General features: G+C 31.7%; 1 pseudogene; it reads left to right on the top strand.

Moving 5' to 3' along the window:
• Window positions 1-646: 646 nt before the first annotated feature.
• Window positions 647-760, top strand: LOC118614315 (annotated as a pseudogene).
• Window positions 761-9,105: the final 8,345 nt, after the last annotated feature.

The raw sequence follows: 9,105 nt of genomic DNA on the forward strand, positions 1-9,105 counted from the left end.
AACTCATTATAGTGTAAAATATTGACTTAAGAAATGTCTTTTTTTCAGTTCCCCATTTATAATTATCTTATTTAAAATGTAGGACATTTTAAAACTTTTCCATGTGTTTATTACTTCATCCCATTAGATTATTTTACTCCATGTGTTCCAGTGCCCTCTGCTGAAAACTAAGATGAAGTTGCTATTTATTTAATATGCAATGATAAATAGCACTAAAAATGTAATAAATTATAACTCATAAGATATTGATTATTCCAAGGTTTTGTTGAATGGGTAATAACACAAATAATGTGGGTGCCTTAAGGAGTTTTATTAAGAAAGAGATGAAAATCACCATACAAGGAGGACTTGTCTCTATTTAATATTTATGTTTTATTTATTTTATTGTCTTTCCAGAAGAATTTGGTCTCTTGGTGACTGTGTATTATTACCGATCTATACAAAATTGTCAACTATACACATTTTTCAAAAAAATACATAACTACCAGTTACCTTTAAATTATCTTGCTTTGAGTCATCTTATAGTTTTGTCATCTTATAGTTTTAGTGCCTGTTTTCTTAACCCATTAGTATAATGTCTATTTTTAATGCATTTTTTTAAAAAATAGTTCTATTTATTTTAGTGGTTATTTAAAAGTAAACTCTAGTCTACGGCCATGCTACCCTGAACAAGCCTAATCCCATCTGATCTTGGAAGCAGGGTCGGACCTGTTTAGTACTCGGATGGGAGACCATCTAGGAAGACCAGGTGCTGTAAGTGTAAAAACTAAATAAAATAATAATAATAAATAAAAGTGAACTCTGATGTTTCATCTTGAAAATAGACATGGCATGTATGTGCCTTATTTAGTTCTGCATCTAACTAGAATATATAGCCAATATATTACACTAATAAGGAAAGATATTCTTCATGAATATCTGCCATACCCACCACAGAGGGATCTTGGGTGGGGGAAAATGAGGTAAATGTAACTTTGCCAAAGTTAAACACTTCTTATAAATTATACCATAATACTACAGTATAATGGATACTATTATCCATTTCCTTGAAAGAGGCATTTCTATATTATTTTGAATAGCTATTAAATGGCTATTGATAATTGTTTAGTGGTTAGCACATCTGCTTTACACACAGAAGGTCCTGGATTTGTGCCCCAAGTGGAACCATGGACCATACCTAGGTTACGCCAGGCCCCGGGTGTGCCTGGCTCCGGGTGCTCACCGGGAGCATGTGGGAGGAGATGCCCCACCTTCAGAGATCCAGTTCTTAAGGAGAAACAGCAACACCCATAGGTCAGGGTTGGAAGTGGGGCAGGAGGGAATTAAAGAGGGGAAAAAAGTAATAATAATTGTTTTGGGGCATATTACGTTTGCACAGGACATAAAGCAAGAAAGGCAGAAAATGTACTGATCACATTTGAATGATCCATTTATTCCCTATATGAATTCTAAATAGCCATGCATAGAAAAGAAATAGTAAAATAATTGTCATTGAAGTTTTCCATATAGAAAATATACACAAATTGCTTTTGAGCTCTTTAATATAACATTTAAAAGTAGTATCTAGTTTAGAGTATTTAAAACATTGTCAAATTACCTTCTGTCATGCTAGTCTTAAAAACAATATTCTTAATTACAGTCTATCTTTTAAACAATCTCTTATTATTGTTTTAAAAGCATAAAAATAAGCAATAATGTATTAATTTTTTTTACTAATAAGATGATACTTTTGACCTCTTGGTCATATACCATGATAATATATACTAGCTGTTACAAGTTATCTGAATTTCCCTTTCTGAATTTTATCTACTTTCATACATATAGATGTAGATACAGATATATAGATTATATAGATATAAATATAGATGATATAGATATAGATGACAGATATAGATATAAAGATGATATAGATAGGTTAGAGAAAATTTCCCCATTATTCTAATTTAGTAATCTAAGGACAAGTGTTAATATCTTTCAATTTCTCATTTAATCTATGACTATTAGAGACATATCACTGAAATAGTTAAGAAAAAGTTTAGATGCAGTTAAATTCAGCCAGGAAAATTGAAAACATCTACATATTTCACCAAAAAACTTCAATACTGAAAATTGGTTACATAAGTTTGGAAGTGTTGAAAGAAAAAAAGGGAGGTGCTAAGATAACAAAGAGATAATAACTGTAGAAATTAGCTACCACCCCAAAGCTGGCTTAATAAAATAAAAGATTGGGGTGCTCAGAAATTAGGAACTCGGCGGTGAGGATTTGTGACATAAGTGTTCTTGAGTGCTACTAATACCTTAAGAGCTTGAAGGAGAATTCTCAGACTTCTAGCTAGACAAGGGGTAGTGACCTCAACAATTTTTTGTTGGTATCCTTGAAGGGACACATGAGAACAGTTCTAGAAATGCCTAAAAGAGGCTGAGAACAGGAGCCAACTATCTCTTTTGGGTAGATGCTGCTGTTCATGTGGTGATGAAGGAAGATCAAAAACAAGTGAAAGACCTTTTCCCAGACTGCTGTCCTATAGTATAATTATTGTTAATCTTAGCTGCTCATTAGAATCAATTTTAAAAACCCTAATATCCAGTCCTTACTTGCAAACAATGAAATATAAATTTGTGGACATGGAAATTAGTGACTAAGAAGAGTCTTCAAAGTTCCCCAGGTGATTCTAATATACGCCCAAGGTTGAGAATCACTGCCCTAGTGCCTCCTAATGCCAGAAGCCCTCTAGCAAATGATTCTGGGTAATATGGTTTGCAGAGTTTCTACTGTAGAACCACAGAAGAAAATATACAAAAGTGGATATAGAGTAGCGAAGTAATAGTTAACCAATCTGAAAAAAACGTGAGCAACGTTTCCTGGCAATTAAGGCCAAAAAAATTTGCAGAAACAATAACATAGGAGAAATTTTATTATGTGCACCAATGTGTAGTTATCTGTCAGAATGACTAAACTTAAAACTTATGTAGTACAACCTATATCATGTGCAAATATATTTTATTATATAATGACTCAAACTTCTTTCATGTAGTTAATAAACATTTTTTAAATTTTAGAAATCTAGAAAATCTTTGATATAATAAATGTGATAGTACTATCTTGATTATTTTAGTTACCATCATATATTTCTAAAATTGAACAATGTCATACAAATGAACCTTGCTAAATCTAAAATATTAGCACTTTTCATAATGAAAGAGGACATAGATCACTTATCTCAATGTCTCGAACAAGAAAATAGTACATAAATAACTAAAATAATAATTTTAATATTGAACTTTAAAAAGTTTTAAATGATATTATCACTTGCAAATAGATTTGTGCACTGAATAAGTAAAGAACCCCACCCACACCATAAGTCCTTGGATGTAAATGACCAATGCTGACTCTAATGAGACACGTTCTAAATTCTACACACGCTGAATTAGAACAGAGTCAAAAAGACATAAAGACACCTGCAAGATATGATTTGGCTATTCCTTAATTGAATATATTGTTAAATCTTAAGACACAATGTATTATTCTGAATCGAGGTTGATTTGTCAGGAATCTAGATAACCAGTCAGTAAAAGAATTGGAGTTGGCACCTGCAAACATCTTAATTTACTATCAGACTACCTGATATCACTGATTTGGATGCACAGGCCATGGAACTGATGTTATCAAACATAAAAGCTATTTGTAGTTCCCATTGCTTGGAGGCTATCTGTATCCACTAAAGAAAAAGTCCCATTGATAGTTTGGCTTCCCCTGTAGTTTTTCTGGTATAAGAAATCTACTATTCAAGATGATTGACCAGGAATTATCTCTCATTGAAAATTAAAATGAACAAGTTGGCATTCTACATTACACACTGTAAAGTCTCATGATTTTGGTTAGAGTGAATGATTAGAACATTCAAGATCAAGATTATAGACTTGAAAATCCATCATATCTTTCCCTAAATATTCCTGAACCTGCTTCCTGCCTCTTTGTTCTAACACCTTTACTTATAAAATAAATTGTTTTAAACTATGACTAACATTTTTTAAGGCTATTTGTAGTTTAATATGTAATTTTATTTCCTTATTAGGTTGTGAATGACAGGTCAGATCTCTCTTATAAAAATCTGTAACATAGATGGAATTACAGAATAAGAAGGGGACTCAAATTTTTCCAAAGTCCAAACCCCTCTCTTCCACATTCGCATTTTATAGAGGAAATTCTGATGTCATATGTTGTGGCAGAACTTGAATGCAGGCCTTCAATTCTACTGATCATTTACCAAAGTGACTAAATCTCCTGTCAGGTGATTAATAAATTCTTGTGGAAGAAATAAATGAACACATGGATAAAGATATCAATGAAATAATAAGTGAATAAACTACAACATCGTAAATGCACACAAATATAGAAATTCGGTTCCCATAGAAACAATATTTGTTGAACAAATTTCTGAATGTTATCATTCACGATCCTGTCAGCAACTTCTGCTTAATCATATGTTACCTTTAAAATATATAGTGCAGGTTATTCAATCTGAATACCAAAGTGATCTTGCCAGTTTCAGATAAGGCAATAAATCTTGACCTTAATATAAAATATTATTCTTCGAACTTCTGTAATTTTGGAGTTTGTCTACCTCCTTGTTAGCCTGAGAAAATTTACCGTATATGTCAAGAACAGAAGAAACAGTGTTGTTTCCACTTAAAATATATTACACACTATTCTTTGATGTACTGTTAAAATGATCACAATACTGTTGAGACTGTCAAATACTTGTAATAAATATAGGTACATGAGTGTTTAAAAACTTTAGGTCCTCCTCTGAAGAGAAACCACTCTACCAATTTTCAGCTAAAAAGCATTTTAGAATATAAGGATACCAGTTCACAAAAATATTCTCTATTTCATAATAGAGGATAACAGTTCACAAAATTTCAGCCCAAGTTATCACATTTCATGTCAAGATACATATATGATAATGAAAGAAACATTTTCTGCCATATTTCCCATGTATAATAGGTGTTCAATATACTTTAGTCATAAAAAAAGAATAATGTATCTTCCAAATTTTTCTATTAGTATTACATATACTATATATTTTAGGCAGTGGGTTGTATTTTTACTTGCAAAAACAGTAATTTAACAAATATTACTCTATTGGAATAAATCATTTGAAATGCTATATAATGGTATATTTTACATTTTAAAGTTTTAACTCTTTGCTTTTTTATGCAGGAATGTCATAATCTTTTATATTGTTTAATACAATAATAAAAATAGTTAACATTTATATATATAATACTAGATACCATTCTTTATCTTTTATAAAATTAAAGTTTTTAAGTCTCACAATCACTCAGTGAGACTTATATCATTATTATCTATCTTTTTCAAAATTACAAAACTGACACAGGGATTTTAAATAATTTGCCCAGAACATATATACATATGTGTGTGTGTGTGTATATATATATATATACATATATATATATATACACACAGACACACTAAGGAGGCTTGGTTCCATCATAATTTTAGCCATTATACTTATGTTGTCTTTCATCCTAGAACCAGAAACTTTGATGAACTCCTTACTGATTAATAAATTGTTAGTCTCTCGTAGGTTTTCTTTGAGACAATCATACTGTATATTAATATCAGATTTTTTTCAATCTTTATACCTTTTATTTATACTTTGCTTATCTTATGGTATTGTCTAGCATTTCTATTATAATGTTAAAGAGAAGTGGGAACGCAGACTTCCTTGCCTCATTACTAATTTTAAGTGTTTTCATTTTTTTTCATGAAAATTAATTTAATTCCTAGTTTGCTAAAAATTTATTTTTAATCATGACAATATTTTGATTTTTGTGTGTGTTCAAAAAGTATTTTTATTGAGGACCTATTTTGAGGATACATAAGTGAACAAAACAGAAAATATATATGATGCATAATTCAATTATTTTAGTATGTTAGGAGGTTATAAATACCATAGGAAAATAGAGCAGGTAAGCAATATTGCCAGGGTGGGGTTTGCTGTGGGATGAGGAAATGGGTAGATTTTTTTTAAAAGGTGAAAATACTGGAAGGAGTGAGCCACACTGATACTGGTGAGGAAAGAATCTTAGATAGAGGGAACAGCTGGTGGAAAGGCACTAACTTGGGGGCAAGATTGGGGTGTTCAAGGAATAGTGAGGAGAAAAGCATGTGTGGAGCGGAGTGAGCATGCGGTAAAATCGTAGGACATAAAGCAGAAAGGTGAGGGGCAACAAACCATGAAGTCTTTTAGTCTACTACAAGAAATTTGTTTTTAGCTATAGAAAAGAGGAGGTTTTGAATAAAAGAGTGGTTTCAAAGGTTTCTCCATCAAAAGTAGATTCTAGGTGGCAAGAAAAAGAATGGAGAGACCAATTTAGAGTCTATTTCAGAAATTTAATGAAGAGATGGTGGTTACCTGGACCAATAGTAAGGGTCATGAGAAGTAGTCACATGGTGGCATTATAAATATAATTGGAACGTAGATCCAAGAGACCTTGCTGATAGATTGGGTGTGGTGCATTGGAGAAAGAGAAATGTTTTGAACTGAGCAATTGGAAAGATGAAGTTGCCATCAACTAAGATAAGGAACAGTATTAAAAGAGAATATTTTGATGGGAAAGAGCAGGAATTCTGTTTTCCCCAATGTGTGAAAACAACTGTTTGTATCATTTTTTTAGTTCTTTTTGACTGACAGGAAGGCAAGACTAGTACCAGTTACTCCAATATGCCAGAAGTGGAAATTCCATTTTTCATTGCAATTTTATTCTTCTGTTTTTTTTCTTTTTTCTTTTATTTAAAATTTGTTGTGTTTTCTTTTTCTAACATCTTAGGTTAGGTGCTTCTTATCACAGACATATTGAACATTTCTTTTTTTATGTAGTCTTCATTTAAGACTGTATTTCCTTCATTATATAATTTTGGCTACACCCAGCTTTTAATAACTGGTATTTTCTGAATATATTATCATATGCATTAAAAATTCTTCTTTTTTATCTACTTTATCAAGCTTAATAATTTTGTTCTATATCTTTATTAATGTGTGCCTGACTTGTCAATTATTTAGATAGGTATGTTGAAATATCACATGATTAAGTTGTTCACCAATGCTTATAATTATTTTAATTTTTTACTTATATATTCTGACACTGGGCTATTACAAGCTTAATATTCAGAAATAAATTGTGTTTATGGAGGCCTGACTGTTGGAATTATATTTTGACCTTTCCTTAATAGTTTTTGCTATAAAACTTATTTTATATTGACATAGTAATAAAAATATTATTTTAGTAAGTTAAAACAGAAAATTTTAAGTGGTGTTAACTTATTTCCACCTATTTACCTATTCAAGTCTTATATAAAGTCTGATTAGAATGCCTACTTTTTTTTAGGAGTAGAAAAGAGAATATTTCCTCATTGAAAAATCCTTAGGTGTCAGACTCTTTTGTATCTTTCACCTTGGTTTTGATCAAATAATATCTATATAAGAAATGAAAGAAATACACACATATAGACTAAGAGATACATAAAAAACACCATTAAAAATATCTCAAAAAAAGCAAAAAAAAAGGATCCATTTGTATTTTGGCTTAATATCAGAGAATATTTTACTTTTGCAATCAAATATTCAGTACATTTGTATATATTTGCTTATTTTCAATAACACAATTTGATTATTTACCATGTTTCAGGCACTAAACTGTGCATTATACACATATAATCACAATAAGTGTGTACACTTGAGCATGTTATTTGATTTTAACTTTGCTCCAATTTTCTCATCTTTAAAAGAATATGATATCAGTTCATCTTTTGAGTTGCTTTTTAGTATTATAAATTTATGAAAGTTATACTCTTTGAGTTTTCCTGACGGGCAGAGGGGAAGCTTTTATAAGTTTAAAAAACGAAAACAACTAAGTCTTGTACTCCTGTACTAAAGACACATGAATCAATAAGGGGGGAAAAGTAAGCCTTCAATAGGTAACATTTTTCTCTAAAAAAAAAACTGTGCGCGCGTGCGCGCACGCGCACACACACACACACACACACACACACACACACACAGAACAAAAACAATTATCTCTTCAAAAATGTTTCCAAGTAATGAGGACATTGAAAAAAGGGCAATTTAATAACAACAGTAACTGATGGGCACATTGCCAGAATTGTATTGATTTGCTTGTCTACAAAAATGAATTTCCTTTCACACTACTATCTGTTTGTGTTTTATTACTGTATTTTTAGAATTCTCCTCCTTTGTTAAATGTTTTGGTAGACCAGTAATGAAATGTTCTTTATACTTTAGTTTTCAGATTTAAAATGTTCATGTAGCCCATAAGAGCACTTTAAAATATTAGAAATAGGTAAAAACATAGTCCCTATTAAGTAAAAAATTAATTATTAAACTATACTCTTTTTATTTTCTGTATCATATAATGTTTTAAGATCTTAAAAAGGTTGCTGGCTGGGAAGAGACTGCCCCTCCCACGGTTAGACAGTTTTGTTTTTAAGACTAATCCTTTTAGAGCAGTTTTAGGTTTACAACAAATTTAAGAAGAGGGCACAGAGATTTTTCATATGAAGAACCATCTGTAAACCAGACCCAAGTCTTCTCATCCTCTGCCAACTGATCTTAGGTAACTCCCCATGAGGCCATATGTGCCATAGGCTGGGTGAGAAAAGGCAGTGTAGCAGGAGTGGGAACTGCTGGCATTTAGGACACGTCTCCATGTAACTTATTTGTGTCATCAGGGCCTGCGAAGGCCCTCACATATATACCACTTTCATTTAATGGTGGAGTATTGCTGTGCATGACCAAATTTATGGCTTGATGGGTCAGATAACATGTAGTTCATGATAGGTAGTTCCGGTCAAATGGTAACTTGGTGGCCGATGGTCAAGCATTCAGTCTCAAATAAGGCTCAGTAGCCAAAAGCTGTTTTTCAAAAGAAGAGTAGTTATCTGTGGATGATGGCAGGTCCTTATTCCAAAAACTTAAAGGCCTGTGCCATAATTTACCTATCAGGATCTGCCAAAATCTCCGAAAGCATGCCTACCTACCACTGCCACTTCAAGCACCA

Source organism: Rousettus aegyptiacus, unplaced genomic scaffold (assembly GCF_014176215.1).
Source record: "Rousettus aegyptiacus isolate mRouAeg1 unplaced genomic scaffold, mRouAeg1.p scaffold_m13_p_2, whole genome shotgun sequence".
Classification (NCBI taxonomy): domain Eukaryota; kingdom Metazoa; phylum Chordata; class Mammalia; order Chiroptera; family Pteropodidae; genus Rousettus; species Rousettus aegyptiacus.